The sequence below is a fragment of the Rattus norvegicus genome, chromosome 9, assembly GCF_036323735.1.
Source record: "Rattus norvegicus strain BN/NHsdMcwi chromosome 9, GRCr8, whole genome shotgun sequence".
NCBI lineage: Eukaryota > Metazoa > Chordata > Mammalia > Rodentia > Muridae > Rattus > Rattus norvegicus.
Window position 1 is genome coordinate 100,277,324 of NC_086027.1, and position 20,592 is coordinate 100,297,915.

Genomic DNA, 20,592 nt, shown 5'->3' on the forward strand with positions numbered 1-20,592 from the left:
AGTGCATGCAAACACTGTCTATTTTCCTGCTTCCTATTTGCAAGAGTCACGAGGGAGCCTCGTGAGACAGTGTCAGGGGCCTGTGTGATGCTGCTAAGAAAAAAACAAAAAGAAAAAACAAAACCCAGAACCCATCTAGGCAGGTGGAGGGATTGATCTCAGCCCGCGCCGCCTGTCTTGTTGTCAGGATGAGAGATATACGATGGTTTTATTTAAGACGCTGCTTCCGCGCTGGCCCCTGGAGAGGCACCTCTCGTCTGTGTTATGCTAAATCTTTAATAGCTTTTGACTGTAATATATGCTGCGAGGAAACGCATCTGGCAGAGTGATCTGGCAAGGCTGCAGGTACTCTGCTGTTATCGGGGAAGGTCAAAGGTGAGAGGTGAAAGTGACTGCTCTATCGGTATTTACGATGCTAGACTTGGCAGCAAGGGAGATGGGATTGGGTGCTATGGAAACAACTCAGATGGGATACAGTCTCCGAACAGTGAGTTTCAAGCTCTCCCCACCTCCTGCTCCCCCCCCCCCGTGCCCTCCCCACCCCCCAATGCACGACCTTGAGATTCTGGACATGAAACAAGATCTAGGCTCTGTATGGAGTCCCTTTTCAGTGAGGTGGGCCAACCACACGCAAAGGGCCATGCTGTCACCAGAGCTGTGGGAGGGCTCTGGGCCCATCTGAGATGAGAAAAGAGCCCGGTGCACTTGGGTTGATAGAGCTTCCAATGCCCAGGTTCCTTTTCCTGTCAGCTCAATGATGTACCTCGAATCAATGGTTTCTGGCCACTTCCATTCCTGCCTAGGAGGGCTAGCTCTGGAACATGGCTCAGTGGACACTCAGGGCTCAGGCAGTGAGGTCATCATAGTCACGAGCCAGAGGAATTCTGGGTCATCTAGTCTTCTACCCTCAACTTCTGGGGAGAGAACCAAGGCCGGTAGCCATCTTAGCCATCAAATGCATTGAAGAGAATGCTTTTTCTCCGGGCTCCATCTCACCATACTGGGCATTACCTGCTGTGACTTGGACACATGTGATGTCCCAGGAGAGCTACTAGGCCAGTTCTGTCATCCAGGTCCTTGCTCAGCAGCCTCCACCTGGGCCTCTGCCTGTCATCGTCAGCACACTTCCTTAGCTACCATTCACACCGTGCAGCCCTCACTCACCAGCATGGGACTTGCTCTCTAAGGTCTAGAGCAGGCTCACTGAGCACCCAGGACTCCGGTGTGTGTAGAACAGAGCTCTCAGCTCAAAGCTCAAGTTTCAGATACTTGATTCATGTGGGAGACTGTGGAAGGAGCCTGACTTGGACAGCAAGTCTCATCTTTCAGCTTCTTTCTGGGTGGTAGAGAAGGAGGGGAGACAAAGGATGCTGCCCCCAGCAGAGGTGGTGGGGAGAACCTCAGGGTACCTCCAGAACTACACAGGGTTCCTTTGCTTTCCCACTGGCCTGAGTTCAGTTGTGGCCACAGACTGTAAAAGTCAAAACAGCTGAGTGGCTGTCATCCTCCTTCCCTTGTTCTCCAGCACCTTCCCTCTGCCTTTTTCTACCTCAGCTCCGCTTCCTTGGTTTTGATTCCTCTCAGCATAATCTCTTCAAGATCAGCCCTGTTGCTTTCTAGCCACAGCTCCACACTACTGATGGGGATGCTGAGAGCTGATGGGGAACAGCTCTGTTGCATTTTTCAAGGAGGTTTAATTACCGGGCAGTTTGAGAAGGTTTTCTGAGTATGTTTTATAAAACTGTCATTTGAAAGCTCTAAGGCACACCTATCATGTTGCCTCTAGCTTTTTCCTACCTTCTGCTTCTTGGATTTGTGTCTGGTTTGATTTGGCAGTATGAAGTGCAGAACTGGATGCCCACCCTTACACAGGTACCACTATTCCCTGACACCATCTCCTCACACTTCCCGGAACTGCCACTTTGTTCAAATATAGTTTATTTTAGAAGAAAAATCTTTATGACTATAGCTGTGAAAGCAATGAGTCTTGACCCTGTGTGGTGCCTGAGTGTGAGCCCTCTGTGGTAGTTTGAATGAGAATGGCTCCCATAGATTCAAATATCTGAATACTTGTGGTCTCCAGTTGGTGGCACTGTTTAAGAAGGATTAAAAGGGTGTGGCCTTGTTGGAGGAGGGGTGGGCTTTGAGGTTCCCTACTAACTCTGACTCACGCTTTTAGATCAGGATGTAAACCCTCAGCTATTGCTTCAGTGCCATGCCTGCTTGCCTGCTACCATGCTCACTGTCATGAGTCATAGACTCTAATCCTCTGGACCTAGATCTGTGAGTCCCAAATTAAATGCTTTCTTTTATAAGTTGCCTTGGTTATGGTGTTTTATCTCAGCAATAAAAAAAGATCCACTAAGACACTCTCTTTAAGTCTTGTTTCTAGAACTCTTTCACAACATCACAGATTGGGTAACCAAGACAGAGTGGAAGTACAGTTCTCACAGCTCAAGATGCTGTCCAGGAGCCTTGGAAATGGCTTCCTTCTATATCCCTATACCCCATGTGGAGGGATGATTGTAACAGAGCCTAGTTCATGGAGAGATGCAAGTGTCACTTTGGCATACTCCATTTCACTAGACATTTATGCTTCTAACTTTCCTTCTTGGGGGAACATGTTCAATTTGAGTCCCTTTTTTTCATGGTCCCCCAGCAACCAAGAGAGAGAGAGAGAGAGAGAGAGAGAGAGAGAGAGAGAGTCACACATCTGCCTGGTGCTTCTCTTGCAGCCACTTGGAATGGTTTTGTTGCTGTCCCTCTCTGCTCATGGAATGTGTGTGAAGGTATAACACCACCTCTGAAGAGAAAAGACAGTTTTTTAAGAGCCACAGACTGTGAGGGGAAGAGCTAGCTTAGGACTCTCATACCTTGGAAAAGCCGTCTCAGGAGACCTTACATGCCAGAACACTGGTGAAGAGATAGTGGATATGAATCCTCCTATGGGTAGACATTTCTGAGATGCCAGGTCTACTGTACTAAACATCATTCCTTCCTCATCTCGATTAGGTTAACTGAGATGAGAATATCTGCCCACCGTGGGCGGCATCATTCCCTAGGCTATGTTCTTGAACTGAATTCATGGAGAAGTGAGCTGAGCCCAAACATTCATTGCTCTCTGCCTCTTGGTGTGAATACAGTGCAACATGCTGCCTACCTATTTTGTTTCTGTGACTTTCCTGTCACACGTGACTCTACCCTCAAACTGTGAGCCAGAAAAAATCCTTCCTCCCTTAAACTGCTTTTGTCAGAACACTTCATTATAGTAATAGGAAAGAAAGATACTTCCTTCTCCATCTTCTCTGGCCCTCAGAGTTCAGCTCTAAGTTGCTTCATCTCCATTCACTCCACCTTAGGGATGTGACTTAGTGTCCTGTGGGGAGCCACGGGCTAGATAAATATTCGGCCACTCTTAGAACTGCCTCATGGCTCCTATACTGAAGCAGGGCTGGAAGGATATGCACAGACTGCAAGGTCCACCAGAGTGACCTTTCGCTTCTTTGTCAGGCTGGCTCTGACTTAGCTAGACATCTGCTGCTGCCTCTTAGAACCTTCATGCCTTTGTCAAAGGCACTGAGATCCCTATCAGGGTGAGTCCCAACCTCCATGAAGCCTTGCCCTCCCTTTCTTTGCCTCTTTAGTCCTTCTGACCAGAAGTTTGGAGTTGCCCACTGAGTCACATGTGGCACCAGGCTCCCTTGGAGGACTCACTAGATCCACCATGAAGGTGACTGTTTGGGTCCAAGCAGGGATGGGACTCCAGAGCCTCCCTAGACACAGGGTTTGCCTTGCAGATGAACAATAGTGGTTCCCACTCTCTTAGGCAGCGGTGACCCAGAATCTTAGAGGCTATGGATACTGTGATGCCTGTGGACTGTGGACTCCAACACAGCTTTTACATCAAAGGGATAAGCGAGAGTTTATAATAGAAGCAAACCCGAGTGACCATGGCCAGGGGGCAGGGTTCAGGTTGCTCCAGCATGGTGGCAGTTTGATCAAGTGTTGGTACTTTTTAAATATATCACTGGACCCATCACAGGAAGCTAGCAGATTTCTGCCATGGGTGTCGGACGCTCTTAGATTGTGGGGAGGAGGAGCCGTGGAGCCCTAGAGCTGTAGGGAGCTGACCTGGAGCAAGAATAGGGTTGAGGTTTGTCAAAACCCTGGAAATCTCATCCCAAGTTTGGCATCAGGGTTGCTCCTCCACTGCCCTAGGTCTGCGAGTTCCAGTACACATGGCCCTGTGTTCTTACCTCTTTCCCTGAAGGAGGTCTCATAGCCAAATTAAAGTTCTCCCTTCATAAGGTCTTGTCCAGCAGCACCTGGAATTCCTCCTTATGCAAATGAAGCATCCCCATCACCCTGGCCCTGGCCAATGATGCACATTCACTCCAAAGCCCCTACCTACCCTCCAAAGGTTCAAGTAGCCTTTGTTCCCCCACTAAATGAGCTGGGTAGCAGAAGCTGCCTCCTGACAGTTTGTTTTTGTCCTCATCTCTGCCTGAGGTCTCTTCTGCCCTGATTTGGTCTGCTTCATTTCCCCACAGAATCCACTGGTTGTGATTGTGGGCCATTCATGCTGCAGTGGGTGGGTGGGTGGCCGGAAGTGGGGCCTGGGTGGCATTTGATGATGGTCTTAACTTTGGGTTTGTGGGAACTAGGAGTCTCTAATACATTCCCAAAGGACTTAGCCAATCGTCACAGAGGTGGCCAATACAAGCCTGTTAGGGGGACTAAAGATATCTCAAGGTTTGTGGGCTGCCCACCTGTAAAACTGCACAATCTTTGGTAATTCGGCCACAACCACAATGTGTGGCTCTTTTCTGGGAGCTTCAGTCAACATTACTAAGATGCTCTGAGGTGAATGCCATCATGGGCTCTATTGAGGGCCATTCTGTCCACTGGTTCCAGCTCCTTCTTTGGACTCCTCCTTCATCAGTCTCGGATGCTAATAGCCAACATGACCACTCTAAATACAAAAGGCCTGGCTATGTATAAACACAGACCACTGTTGCCACTAAACAGGCAACATCCTAGAAGTACCCGAGCTCCCACATACTGTGGAAGTCAATGTTCAAAGGAGCCCATGAGCACTGGAGAGAGTTGGATAGGACTTTTCATTGCATTAGAAAGGGGGATATACACCAAAGACTCTTCCAGAAGAAGGCAGAGTTTGCAGTTTTCATGAAGCAACTTTTGCCATGGCAATGTTTGATTAGAAGGTGTCCTGTACCAAGGACTCCAAGGATCCCTGGCTGGAACTGGCTGTCACCAGCATGGTGCAGAAAGAGTTCCGACTTTAGCCAGGGTAAAGTTACAGGTAGGACCCCACATTTTACCTGGCTGCATGGTGATAGTGTCTGGCCTTCTTGTCCAACATATATCCCACTTAGCACAGCAGACTCACCAGCTTGTCTTTCCAGTTATGAGCATGTGTCCATGCATGCGTGTGCATGTGTACCTGCATGTGTGCATGTGTCTGTGTGGTGTGGCGGTGGTGGTGGTGGTGGTGGTGGTGGTGTGTGTGTGTGTGTGTGTGTGTGTGTGTGTGTGTGTATGTGTGTATGTGTGTGTGCACGTGGATGCATGTTCACACACGCACACATCCTTTCTCTCAGTCCTCTGACCCTGACACCTAAAGTCATTGCTTTAATCTCTATGGCTAATAGACACCCAAGACTGAGTCTGATGAATGTGGTCCTTACAGTGCCTGGTATCTTGCATGCTCTTGTAACCTGTCACTGAATCTGTTTACCCAATCTGTCTGTTGGCTCCCAGAGGGCTGCAGCCATGTCCCCGTTCTGCATGCTGTGTCCCTCCCTATGCTGGCTTGCTGCCTGGAACATGGGAGACATCTCACAAATCCTTGAGGGAAACATACTGAATGCCCCATTGTCTTTGGAAAGCCTTGTGTGACAAGAGACAAACACATTCCTTCAGCTAATGCTGGACATGGTGACCCATAGAGAAGCAGATCTCACAGACCCACAATGATGCCCAACCCTGGTCGGGCCATGGAGAGCCTCACAGAAAGCTTCAGAGATATGTCTCTCAGGTCAGCAGCTCAACTTGGCCACTCTACTGCTGTTTGATGTCATGGTCACTCCCAGCTATCTATTCTGTGACCATTCAGGCCATGAACAATTTCATCATGGTGTGGATTATTGGAAATGTAGGGATGGTGGGAGCTACAGTGAACCTGTGACCAGGTGGGAACCAGAAGGAATCTGTGTTCTGATACCAAAGGCCAGGTGGGAGCTGGCTTTTTTGAGGTGAAACAGCATTGTGGAGTCGAGCCTCACCAGTCATTACTGTGGTTATGAGAGGCATCTGGGAGGCATGAAGCCCTTGTTTCTCAGAGCATCACAGACTCAGTTCTCCCTTACTCCTGCCCCGTGTGCTCTCTACCACTCTGCAAACATCTCTGAAGCAAGGCCCGGAGCCCAGGCTTCCTCCTGTCTCTGCTGCAGGGGCCACCATTGTGGAAGGGGATGTGTAGTCAGTCATGAGACAAGAGACCAGATGTCTTCTCGGTTTCCATGTGCGCACAGAGGCGAGCTCAGCATTCCCAGCAGGTGGCTGCCTGTGGGAAGCTGGCCAGACCCTTCGCCTCACACCACAGGCTACTCTTATCATCAAGGACAGGCACTTGCTCCAGGGTTGATGAGGCAGAAGTGGGCCTCACCCACTGCTCTGTCCATCTGTAGATGCTGGCAACTGACCATCAGGTAGCCAGTACCTGATGCAGGTAGCAGGGGTTCTTTTGGGTCACTTCCAGTGTTCGGTAAGAATGGAAGCTTCCAAGAATGCTGTCCCCTCTTAGTGTTGCAGAGTGCCATGTGTCTGAGATTTGGGTGTTTCAGAAACCTTTCCTGCCAGGAACCCTAATGCCCTTCCTTCTAGATGTCCTGGGATGCCTCAGCTCTGTCAGAGCCCGGAGAAGAGAGACAGTGGAACAGTCATCGAATGTAGATAACACAGGGTTAGACACAGGCTAAAAGGACAGCTGACCGACACTGGCTGTGTTAATGTAACTCAGAGGGTGAGAACTCCTGGCTTGTTGCTGTACTAGTTTTCTGACAGACTCACCCCCAAGCTTTGCATACGAACCCTGAGGCTTTCTAGCTTGACCTCCAAACTTTCTGAATTCCTCCCTCAGCCAAGCTCCAACAATTTCTGAAGCACACAGTCAGGTTGCCAGTCAGGAAACTTTTCTAGCAGTAATTGTGTGTGTGTGTGTGTATGTGTGTGTGTGTGTGTCTGTCTGTCTTTGCTGTTCATCCCCAAGGGAAAACTTAGAGGGGGGGGAATTTCTCCTCTTGATTCCAGAGGGTTCGGCTCTTGTCTAGTGCTATGGCTTGGGGCCTGAGGTGTGGAGCAGAGCCACTTACAGTATACAGCCATGAAGTTGATAGAGATAGGAGGGTACCTGGGATTACACGGGGACAGGGTCAAGCGCCTCACTTATTCACATCTGCAAAGGCTTCTTCTCAGATAAGCTGACATCGGCAGGTTTTGTGGTTTAATATTGACTAATTTGGGGGGTCAGTCCTCTTCCCATTACGGGTTGGCTATGAAGAGGAAATGGGTCCTAAGGTCATGACTTTGGAAAGCAGACCTTGCCTCCAACTTGTCTCTGTCTCTCCCTTTCTACGATATTTCTATTTTTACCACAGGTCAAAAAACAATGCATCTGACTGACTGTGGACAGAGACAACTGAAAATGAGCCCAAAGAGACTCTTCCTCCTTCACTCAGGCATTTTGTTATAGGAACACAAAGCAACTAATTAAAACTGATACAGAGAAGTGGGGTCAGAGGTCAGGTCTGTGACAGTTCCTAACAATGTGTCACAGAGACCCCTTGGAGATACTTTCTGAGAGGAGTTTGGAGATGAGGTGTTATAGTTTCATTTCCCATTGTTGTGATAAAAACCCCAGCGAAAGCAACTTAACAGAGAAAAGGTTTATTGGGCTCACACGTCCAGGGTACAGTCCATCACTGAGGGGAAATACATCAGCAGGAATTTGAAGTAATTGGTCACACCACATCCATAGTCAGAAACTGAGAACAATGAATTAATGCTTCTATGCTACTCTCAGTTCACTTTCTGCACTCCTCTATATTCCAGGATCCCTGCCTAGGGAATGGTGCCACCCAGAGTGAGCAGTTTTTTCTACCTCAATTAACAAAATCAAGACAATCCCCCTCAGATATGTTCCACCCCCTACAACATGCGCACAGTCCAACCTGAGATAGCTAATTCCTCCCTGAGCTGCTCTTCCCAGCCAACTCTAGATCATGTTGGACTGATAATCAACACGTCTCACATGTGTGTTGTAGGCGGGGCTTCATGGGTGATTCTGATAGGAGCTCAGAAGCCCAGACTGTGGATAGTGAAGGCTGTTGTAGTAACAGTTAATCTCAGTTAGTCAGAGGTTTCTAGCCCCCTTTGGTCACTTAGTTCCAAGATAAAGGACACAGAACTTTTATGTTTATGATAAACCTTTAAGGCACTCAAGCTGGGCAGTTATCTACCTTCTATGCTATTATAAGAAGGCTATGTTTTCAAGATCCCTACCCTATGGCATCTTCTCCTCTCTCCACCTTCTTCTCTTCTCCTCTTTCCTCTCAGACCCCAAGCTTGGGAACTGAAACCCCACCTCCCTCTCTTCTACCCAGCTATAGGGTACTGGCATCTTTATTCAACCAGTACTTTTTTTTTCTTTCTTTTTTTCGGAGCTGGGGATCGAACCCAGGGCCTTGCACTTGCTAGGCAAGCGCTCTACCACTGAACTAAATCCCTAACCCCATCAACCAGTACTTTTAAATTAAGGAGCAAGGTCACATAGCATCACTTGATATCCCCGAGGTAACCAGGGCCAGTGTAGGGCATTACAATAATGTATCAACAGACCAAACCTCAACAGAAGTCCATTCAAGAAGTTTCACATGGGAACAAGGACTCTGACACGAGTCTGAACTGAAGCCATTCATGGTACATTCTGGCAAAGACTGTGCCTGCATTTTGGCCATATGTTAAGACTCCATGGAAAGCCATAAGTAAACATGATGAACTAACTGAATCTTTGGGGGAAATTTCAAGGCAGCATGGCATTTAGACAGTGGTGTAGGCATTGCTGGGTGCTTCTAGTCACAGCTCTGAGAAAACAGGGAGAAAAAAACAGATCAGAAAGATCTGAAAAAAGAAATGAGCAGTTTGGCCTGAAACCTGCCTTGCGGGTATGTATGTCAGGAGTTTGTCAGACAGTACGTGCTGTAGTGTGCAGAGTGTAAATGTGGACACTCCTTGCTTTGAGAGGCAAGTGTACAGCACTCTGTTTGCCCAGGGTCACCTAGGAACTTGTTTTCCAGGATCCATTTCTTCGAGCTCAGCAGCCCAGGCACTCAGAGACTTAATGGTTAGGAGTTAGTTTATCTTGAGTCTCAAGGGAGACCTTGAGCTTGGATTTTCGAGAAATGCTGGAACTAGTGAGTCTTCAGGGACTCTCTGGGGTGGTTCAAGTACATTTTGCTTTGTGAGGTGGACATGATTCTTCGAAGCCCAGGTGGTGTTATGGCTTAGACAAGGACTATGCCTCAAAGTGTACGCTGAAGGCTTGGTCCTCAACTCGTGGCACAGCGGGTTGAGTGAGGGCTCAGTGGAGAAAGTGTGGAAAGGGTGTGTACCTGTGAAGGTTACATTGTCCCTAGACCCTTTCTCTCTATCTCTTTGCTTCGTGGCTGCCATGGTGTGAGAAGACCTCCCCTGCTCACTACACACACACCACACCCTTCCGCCATGAAGACCTACAGGCCCAGAGCAATGGAGCCAGCTGTCCATTGATGGGAACCACGGGACCAAACAACATTCCCTCTTTTAAGTTATAGCTGACATTTTGTCATAGCAAGACAGAGTGACAGCTTCCTACAGAAGAATAGAAGTGAGCAGGAACTGGAGGGACAGTGGACAGCAGCGTGGTAGGACACCTGCTCAGAGAGATGGAAGGAAGAGCCGGGACCCACACCACAGCAAGGAGAAAGTATGGATAGACTGGGGTGTTCAGAAGCCAGAGCACTGTCAGGAGAGTTCTGCCTTGGATGGGTGTGACTGGATTCTGTCCCCAGAATGCCCATCACTGGCTGCAATGCCCAGGGTGGGTGGGCGGGTTTCAGCACAGACATGCTCAGTTGTGCTGTACCCTGAAGACCCAACCCCTGTCATGGGACCAGTTACAAATGTAAACCTTAGGATGCTGAAGATTGAGTGTGTTCCCCAAATTTCAGGTGCTAGAAACAGTCCTCAAACTCATTTTGGAGGTAGAGCTTTGAGAATTAGGTGCAGAGCGGAGCCCCATGATGCCCCTGTGGTCTTATGAGAAGGGACTCACCGGCTCTTCATGTGGTGTCTGTTCTATTATGATTGGCCCAGAAGCCTCTCCAGATGGCGTGATCATACCAACATTATCTCCTTGGGCTTGCTGTTCTCCAGTACAGCAAGCCAAATATTCTTCTGTTCTTCATACACTGCTTGGTCTCAGGAATTTTGCTACAGTAAATGTTTAAGAAGTCACCCTTCTGTTCATCTGCATCACAGGGAGAACCTTCCTAGTGGTCACCTGGTCCCAGATCCACAGTATATGGGGCAGACATGAGGGAGATCCAGACCTGATCCAGTCCTGTGACATTGAATAGAGCTATGTCCATAGTCTGCAGACTGGAAAGCAAGAATACAACATGACCTTGGGTTTAAGCAACTGAGGGATGGAACACTGTGTTTTGCAACACACTGAAGAGTAGCTAGTTGATACATTTTGGATGAGAGGCTGAGGTATGAGTTCCCTCAATGTACAAAGCTTTTGTGACTGGCTTTCCTCTTCCAAGTGGACACCTCCTAGAGCAGAGGGCAGGGCATCTCCTACAGGACCACTTACAATAACTATAAAGCAATCCGTGGCTTTGCCTTGATGCCAGGACAGCAGGGTCTCCACATCCCATGTGCAGCTCACACTCAGCCTTCCATTGCGGCTGCATGGTTCAGAATGGTCTCCGCTGTGGCACATTTGCAATCGTGTGAAAGAAAGTATCATTGTGAGGCTGGCCGCCAGCTCTGATGCTGACTAGCTGCCACATCCTGGGAAAATCTCTCACCATTCTGGTCTTCAGACTCATCATCCGTGAAGCGGAGTGCAGCATTTTCCACCTCTTGGCACTGAGGCCAGTGCTGACAAGCGGCACCCCACGCACAAAGTGCCTTTCACGGTGGCCATAGGTGGCATGTGGTGGGCAGTAGACATTATTAGCAGGCAACGAAGAAGAGGAATGAATCAGACCAGTTTTCTTTATGCATCTCTTGACATTTAAGTTGCTATAAAGAATTCTGGGTTGAAATAAGGACTTGGTGCATTGAATAGTTGTAAATTAAAGAAAAAAACACATTGACAAAAGTGAGTAGGGAAACGGAGAGAGAGGTGATGCTTTGAAAGCTGCAAAGCGAGTAAGAGAGGAGAAATGGCCAGCAGAGTAGAGATACAGGAGCCAACTGGGGAATTTTGGAAGGTTTGCTCTGTAACTCCAAATTCACAATGAACAGGGGAGGTTGGGGTACAAGGAGACCAGGGGCTCTGCAAGCTGCATAGGTGGAAGTCAGCAAGGAACGGTTGTAAGCCTGGCTAGGGGAACTATCATAGCTCTCAATGGAGTGACATTCCACAGCCTGGGACCTTGGAAGGTAGTGCAGTGGGTTCCTTTCAGATCTTTTTCTTCACTTGTAGCTTGGGTGCTGATCCCCAGGGAACGCAGATGAGAAAACCAGGTTGTCACAGAGAGTGCTACTGTCTAGCTCCTTTCCCCAGACTATCAACTGAGGGCAGGCTGTCCCTGAGGATGGAGATACCGGCTGTCCTCCCGGCCAGCTTCTGCCACCTGAGGACAGAAAGATGATATTTCAGGTTCTTGTCCTCCAGAGCCCCAGTGACTCATGTCCTTACAGGGAGAGGAGAGGACACAGACACAGAGATAAAATGGAAGCCGTGGTCTCTGAAGTGCTCAGAGAGGCCTGGACCCGGGAGGTTGGAAGACACTCGCCCTGGAGTCTTGAGATGGAACATTGATTTGCCATGACCTGTTTCCAGAATCTAAAAATAGCTGCTGTTTAGTTCGTGGTAAATTGTTACCCAGCAGCCTCAGGTCAGGAATACAGCAGGGATCCAGCAGGAAGGCAAGGGGTGGACATTGAGGAGTCTGGGGTGGGTGGAGAGATACTGTGCTTAGAACATGGTTCCATCCAGCAGATCATACTCCCTGATGCCAGGCAGAGGCTGCTGCACAGGCTGAAACGCTCATAGATGGAATAGATGGGGGGGTAGATGTTGAAACTGGAGATAAACTCACTAAAGAGGAATGAGCGTATTGGTAATAGAGAGGAGAATGGGGTATACGGAATCCACCAATAAGACACAGTCCAGGGAGTAATCAGTATTAACACAGAGGGAAAGAACGCACAAGCTATGGGAACAGAATGTGAGTGTGGGACCATTTCATGGACTTCTAATTTCTATCACTCAGTGTGCTGTGTGAGCTGAAAAGAGTTATTTAGCCCCTCTGGACCTCACATATACCATCTGTAGAAGGTATAAGAATATTTTTTGTTGTTGTTGTTGCTAGGAGTAAATAAAATCCCAGCACTAAGGGACCAAAAGCAGTCCCCAGCAGATAGAAAACAGAGACACATGTCAGATGTTAATATGGAGAAACAAAGGCAGAAGATATAACAGAAGAAAATTGCCAGGCTGCGGAAAGCCCAGATAAGCAATCATTAGTGGAGAATAGCAACACTGGTTATGAATTGAATTGAGAGAGAGAGAGAGAGAGAGAGAGAGAGAGAGAGAGAGAGAGAGAAATTGACTCAGATATACCCAGACTACATAGTTGCTAACAATGAAAATACATGCAAGTGGTGGGTTGGAGTGACTTCACGCTGCTGTTAATGGAACAAAACTGGTTAGGGACAAGGTTCAGGTTCAGAGTGTGACTCTGTTTGAAAAAGCCTTGGTTCTGGTGTCTCCTGATAGACAGGCCTTGACCAGCTTCCTTGAGGTGGTCCCTGGGCAGAGGAGTAGATTCCCTGTGAGCAAATGAGGTGACCCAGCTCTTGGTAGCTGTGTCACCTCATTTGATATTCAACAGCTGTCTGGCAAGTAGGTAAGAAATGTTTGCCGAAGCTCTGTTCATTTGCAGAGAAGGCTGGATGTCTAGCTCCCCAGGCTTCACATAGGCTTGAAGAACATAGAAGCAACCTTTCTCTGTTTCTGTTCACTGCACCTGCCTCATGCCTAATTCTCCTCTAGCTCAGACAGGGAATCAGTACTCTCTGGGGTGCAGCTTCAGGGTGCCGGGGGCCCAGAACTGTCCTTGTAACCAGGCAACACTGATAACTTTTAAGCTGGTTTGATTACCTGGAAAAAAGCAAACGTCCACCTTATTCTGTTTCTTGCATCATTGGCAGAAAGCATTGCTGTTGCCAGGCAACAGCTGGGTGCATATTACCCCCCAACCCCCAACCCCAGGCAGGAGGCAGTAGTGGTCTCTTTGCTGATGCAGCCTTGCTCATCCCTCCCTTTCACAGTCACTGACCTGTGTGACTGAGTGTGCCATGTCCTTGGCCCGGAGCCAAGTATGAGAGGCTGCAGGCTGGGTTAATGCCTCTTCCCGCACCATGAACTCCTGCCTCCCTGTTGGCACTGAAGCCTCCATCAGAGGTCCCTGGGGCAAGCAGGTTCCCTGAATTATGCATTTCTATTGACCTTGCTTAGCCTCTCTGGACTTTCCTTCATCGTGTGGAGTACTGTGGCCTGCTGACTGGAAAATGGCCTTAGGTGACAGAAGAGGGGACACTTGGCAGCCCAGATACCAATAACAGTGTGTGTGCGTGCATGTGTGCGTGCGTGTGTGTGAGTGTGCTTGTGTGTGTGTGTGTGTGTGTGTGTGTACATGCACTCACACCCATATGAATTGCAATGTTAATATCTGATATGCAGAATATCTGCTATGTGTCCCAGGGGTTGAGAGCCACAGGTTGAGAACAATGGCACTAGAACCTAGTCCCTTTCCTTTGGCCAGACTTTCCTTGTAGCAAGGGAACTTGGGAAAAGCTCTTAGCACTGGGCTCATGGGAGAAGATGAAGGGAGAAAGGAAAAGGAGGGAGAGGAGAGTGAGGAGGGATTGAAGTAAGAAAGGCAAGAAGTAGGAAGGGGGCAGAAGAGGAGGAGAATGGAGAGGACAAATGAGAAAGATGGGGAGAAGAAGGGGAGGAAGGGACATAGGACAGAGATGAGGGATATGAGAGGAAAAGGGAAGGAGGGAGAAGAGTGGAATAGAGGAGGGTGGAGAGTGTGAAGGTCATCTTTGCATATCTAGATAAGGTTGGCCTATAGGTGTGTCCATTGGGAATTGTCTCAATTGTTAGTTGATGTGGGAAGCCTAGCCATCTGTGGGTGGCATCATTCCCTAGGCAGGAGGTCCTAGACTGTATAGGAATAGAGAAATCAAGTTAAGCACAGGCGAACAAGTAATCATGCGTGCATCCATTTCTCTCTGTTCTGATGGGGGATGTGATATGGCCAGGATGTGAAGTTCTTACTACCTTAATTTCCCACAATGATCACCATACCTGGAACTGTGACCTGAATCGGTCTCTTTCTCCCCTAAGAAGAGAGGGGAGAGAGGGAGGCAAAATGTCATGATATGTGTGTGTACATGTGAGCATGTGCATGAGAGAAAGATATTGAAAGAGAGAGAGAAAGAGAGAGAGAGAGAGAGAGAGAGAGAGAGAGAGAGAGAGAGAGAGATTCTCCCCCAGAATCCCTGGAGTTCTGGCCTTGCCAGATCATTAGCTCTGGCCTCTGGAATGATGATATCTTCCTAGTGTTTTTTACATTGGTAGGCTGATTGATTGACTGATTGATTTAGTGGGTGAAGGACATGCCACAGCACATGTGCGATGGCCAGAGGACAACTTGTGGGAGTCTGTTTTTTCTTTTCATCTGAGGTATTTCATCCTTTGGTAGCAAGCACCCTTACTCACTGAGCTACCTTCCCACCTTCCAGTTGTTTGAAATGGTCAAGCAGCTTCAGGAGGCAAGAGCACCAGGAGCAGAACTGGATCCCTGGGCAGTGTTGCTTTATGGGTGCAGACTGACTGGGACGTGCCCTCCCTTAGAAGGTGTTGTGCACCCTTTTCTTCACAGTAAAAAAAAATCACAATAATTATAGGTTTCCACAAAGCTTCAAAATGATGTGAGATCCCATTCTGCCTCGGGTTCTCCAAAGGCTTGCCTGTAGCACAGAGCACTGTCCTAACTTAATACTGCATACCTGCCATCTCATGTCTACTTCTCACTGCTGGCTCCTGGTAGAGTCTGCTCCACAGAGAAGGAGCTCATCCATAGGTCTCCTCTGGTGTTCTTCAAGGCAAAGCCCCACCTTCTCTCCTGAACTTCCTAGAATCACTCCCTTGTATGTCCACCATGGCTGTTTCAAAGATGCCGCACACCTTCTAGCTTACGCTTCCCATTCCACAGTGTCCAAGTTTTCTTTCTTGTCTTAGACACTTTTCTAGTGCTGTGAAGAGACAAGTGACCAACACTACATAAAAGAAATCATTTGACTGGGGGCTTGTGTACAGTTTCAGAGGATTCATTCGTGACCACCGGGGTGGGGAGCCTGGTGGCAGGCAGGCATGGCACTGGAGGTGGTGGGAGTGAAATGGAAAGAGATGGAGTGAAGGAGATAGAGACATAGACTGGATGGATGGATGGATGGATGGATGGATGGATGGATGGATGGATGGATGGACAGACAGATACTAGGTCTGGCATGGGCTTTTGAAAGCTCACTGCTACCTCCTCCAGCAAGGCCATACCTCCTCGTCCTTTATAAAAAGTTTAGGGACCAAACAATCAAATATATGAGCCTCTGGTTTTGTTGTAAGCAGTTCACACAGTGGATGGATCAAATTTTAATCCATGACCCGAGCAAGGAAGGGCGTGTAGGATGTGCTTGCCAGGGCGCCTGTTTAGTTTGCACAGAGGACAGATCCTGGATCAAGCAGTGAGGATCTTTTGAGTGGGGAACTCGAATTTTACCACCGACCCCTTTTATTTCTCATAAAACCGTAACTTTCAAAGATATGGAAAAATAAAACCGAAAGTTAAACATTAATGAGTAAAATAGATATGTATGATAATTTGGGCCACAGCCTTTACAATGTTTCATTTATATAAATTTTCAACATTTTATACAGCATACAGCTGAATTCAAATGCATTCTGGAAGTTTTAAATTATTAAATCTCATCCATTTATATTTTTTTTGTGTTTGCAGATATGTTAACTTATTTTTGCCAAATTCGTTTTATATTTTTGTTCTGAAATTTCTTTTTATGCTCCAGTTTGACTGTATGTCTGACACGGGTGTCTCCTTCTCTACGTTTTTGAGTTATAGAAATACACAGTCCACTTCCTCTGGAAAGAATCCTCAGGATTTCACCGTGAACCTGACTCAGAAGCTAAACTTCACTTAAACACCTGAATGCCTCTCGTGGTTCCCAGGGTGTGGCACTTCCTTAAGCTTAACTGAACTTCAGTGGTGACCATGGTACTCAGCATCTTCTTCCTGTCCTTCACTCTGCTGGGACTTAGTACGATGGTTTCAAAGCTGCTCCTTGGCGTTTTCTGGCTACTCAGAACCTTTCTTTGTAATTGTCAGTCAGTCAGCCAGTCAGTCAGTCTGTCTGTCTATGTGTATGTGTGTTTTCAGATTCTTATGTATGTAGGTTTTATATGAGCAGCTGCAAGTGCACTGCATGGATGCTGTTCTTTGGGTACAGTCCACTAAGTTTTTGAAACCAGGTCTTCCTTTGCCCCAAATTTGCCCATGAGGCCCAGTGGTCTTCCTAGCACTATTTCCCCAGAGTTGGGATTACAAGTGCACACCACCACACCCAATGTTTAAAATATGAGTTCTGAGGGTCTAGACTCAGGTCTCAACATCGCTGACTGTGCCATCTCTCTAATCAGAAGTTGTCTTCCACTTTAAACAAACCTCTTCCTTTACGATCTCTTCCAGTGAGTCTTTGGTGGAAGCTGTCATGGCTTGCTCTAAAACTCGCATGCTCAGGACTTGTGGTCTGCTCAATGCATCCTGGACAAGCGCTGGGGAACAGCACTCCTAAAGGCTATCATGCTGGGGACACTGAGTCATCAAATACACCATAGAAGTTTTCAACAGAGATAGAATCCTTCCTCTCGGATGTCCTCATTATGCCTCAGAGGATAGCACAGAGGACACTTGGGCCAAGTGTCACCCTGCTAGGAATGTGCAGAAACTTTGGCTTGGCTTTTCTGCACCGTGGCTTCCTCGCATCCCTGCCTTGGTGCTTGGCTAGATATGTCGCACTTCAACAAGCTCCCTCTTCATCCTGCATTGTCCAAACCTGATCCTTCAGTTTCAGACACAACAAATTCTCTGCCAGACAAGTTTCAGTGCTTCACATGTGACAAGTCTAGGAGCCTAAAGCAGATTTTTAATGTTGTGTTGACCAAGGATATCCTGAAGGCTTACTGTCAAGAGGAAGTCTGGGAAGTTCTGGGTTCTACTTCTTACTCAGGAGGTCACGGAGTCTGGGACCTGTGGATGCCTGTGCATGTCTGTGTGAATCCAGTAAGCAGACCTTGTCGGTGCCTGTCTGGAGCCTGTGAATTCTTGTGTAGAGCCCATGGACATTGTGTGGAGACAAAATAGAGCCTGGGCAGAAGCCACGAAGTTCTGTGTGTAGCCTATGGAGACTCTGAGATTCCTCTGTGGAACCTTTGGGAATGTCTGTATGGAGCCTCACCTGTGCAGTGCATGTGTGGAGACTTGTGCATGCCCCCACACTGCCTGTATGGAGCCTGTGCAAAGCCTATATGGCACCTTTAGATATCTGTGGGGATATCTATGTGGATCTAATGAACGCCATTGTGGAACCCGTGGATGTGTGGGAGGAACCTATTTGAAGCCTGTAGAGAGTGTGTGGATGCCTGTGCGAAGCCCGTGTTGAGCCTGTGAGAGCCTGTGTGAAACCTATGGATACGTGTGTGGCGTCCGTGTGGAACCTATAGATGAGTGTGTGGAGCCTGTGTGGAGCCTCTAGGAGCCTGTGTGGAGCCTACATGAAGCTTGTGGCACATCTTTGTTCTGTAGGGTGTAGCAGCAGCCTCAACTCCTTTCCAGGGGGCAAGCCTGGGAGTCCTGGCAGGTCCATACGTTTTAACTCTCCCTCCTCTTGCCACAGCAGGCCTGCTCTTAATGCATCCAGCGGGAATATTTTTCATTATCTTCCCTCTCAATTTAATTAATCCACATCCCGTAATGAACCTTGAAATTTCAATTAAACACACCATTACCAATCAGTGCAGAGCTGGTCGTTGGTGGCTCCTTGCAGTGTGCTGGTGTTTTGTTCGGCTATACTGTTTTGTCTGCTCTGGCCTGGCATCACCCTGTCCCAGCACAGTATCCTTTCCTGAGGAAGCAGAAGGGCCTCCCTGAAGGTTCTTGCAGGACCGCCATTCTTGATCTCCGGGAGTCCCTTGTACAAGGCCAGTGAGATGCACTTTGCCACTTCTTCTCCTTAGCTGAGCTCCCGGGGGACTGGCAGCAGCTGGCAGGACTGGCCAGAGGGTGGTTCACCTCCAAAGTAGCCTGGTGCCGTGTGACAGAAGGTGGAAAGGCTCATACCCATAACTGAGGGTCCCTATGATGCTATGTGTGGGACTCAATTTCTTTTGGTGACAAGGCTTGCTTTTCAACTTTCTCTCTTACAAAGGCACCTGTTGATGCTGGCGTCAATTTTGACAGACAAGAGTTCTTGGAGCCCAGACTCTTGTTGTATGCACAGATGCTTTGCTTTCAAGCCATCGAGTAGTTTGGTTGTCCTTCCCAGTTCCCTGGAGGGTCTCAAGCCACTCAGTCTCCTATCTTGACCAGCATCTTTCTCTAGCTGCATTGGGTGTCCTGTGAACAGCCAATACTTTGTAGGGCATCCGCTCCTCTTCCCCTCATTCTGGAGGGGGACCCTCTAACTGCCTTTACTCCCCATTACATGTGCTAATTCTCAATATGGCTCCTGTTCTAATATCCCATGGAAATGGGTCTGCTCAGACAGGAGACAAAGTCAGCCCATGGCTTGTCCTTGTAAGAAACCTCCACTTGGCTTCAGGGACAACATTGTGTTCCTGTGGTGGTTTGAATAAGAATGGCCCCCCCATAGGCTTATAGATTTGAATTCTTAGTTATCAGGGAGTGGCACCACTTAGAAGGATTAGAAGGTGTGGCCTTGTTGGAGGGAGTGTGTTACCGGCTTTGAAATTTCAGAACCCCAAGCCAGGCCTAGTGTCTCTTTTCCTATTGTCTGTGGATCAAGATGCAGAATTCCTAGCTATCTCTCCAGCACCATGCCATGCTTCCCACCATGATGACAATGGACTAAACCTCTGACCCTGTAAGCCAGCCCCAATCAAATGCTTTCCTTTATAAGAGTTGCAGAGGCCACGCTGTCTCTTGACAGCAATAGAGCACTGAGTAAGGTACTCCTGGAGAGTACACCAAGGCTCAGGCAGGGCCTAAACCCTTTCTCCCAGCTCCTGCCCTGTCTGGAAGCTCTCTTCCCTACCTTGAGAAGGACAGATTTTTGCTTTCATGAGAAGGATACTCTCTAACTCTTCCTTGTCAAAACTCTGCCCTGAGTGGGCTTGTTGGGTGGGAAGACAGGAAAATGGTGGGGAGGGATGTGCTGAGTCTGTCCATTCTGTTCCACGTCAGCAGCCTGAAGACTGGCTTTGTCTCCTGATCTGTTGAGATTTTGATAAAGACAACCAGAGATACTGCATCTGTGAACAGTTTGTGGTTTCCTGAAGCTATGAACCCTGTTGACTACAGCGGCAGGTTTTATAACTACTGCTTGCTGGGTTGTCTTGATCCTATGACAAGTTTGCCTATTCACTGCTATACTGCTGCTAACATGTCCGAGATGGTCCTACATGAGGTCATAGGTCATAGGTCATGGTCTTAGGTCTACACGAGGGCCACAGGGGATGCTGGGCTCCACGCCTCCCACCTCCCTCTCCCAGAGACCTGCTGCTTACTATTCATCAAGATTGTATTTTATAGTCCAGTTTCCCTGTCCCTGGTCTAGATGCACTGTGGCGCTCCCCTTGAGTAGGGCAAGCTCAGGCTGGCTATTCGCAAATGCATCCTCTTGACTCTTTATCATCCTGTCCTGCTGGCCTCTTTTGAAGTTTTCCCTCTGTGACCCATCACATAAAGGACCCCATCTCAGGTTCTGATGCTAGGAGCCCCCATCTGGACCTGCAGTGAAGACTGGTGAATGAGGTGACTCTTGTGTCTGGACAGAAGCTGTCCCACAAGGACTAAGCATCTTCATGTGGGAAGTTGCATCCTACATGGCAGTCAATGGTGGCTGGCAGAGGTTTGCTGCTATGGCACTGAGCAATGATATAAATGATCAATACAAAGAAGGGCATAGGTATGT

At 48.2% G+C, this 20,592-nt stretch overlaps 1 protein-coding gene across 3 annotated transcripts in view; it reads left to right on the top strand.

Moving 5' to 3' along the window:
* LOC108351974 (uncharacterized) overlaps positions 1-20,592 on the top strand; it is a 47,698-nt gene that overhangs the window by 12,128 nt on the left and 14,978 nt on the right. The gene's annotated exons all lie outside the window — the stretch shown is intronic.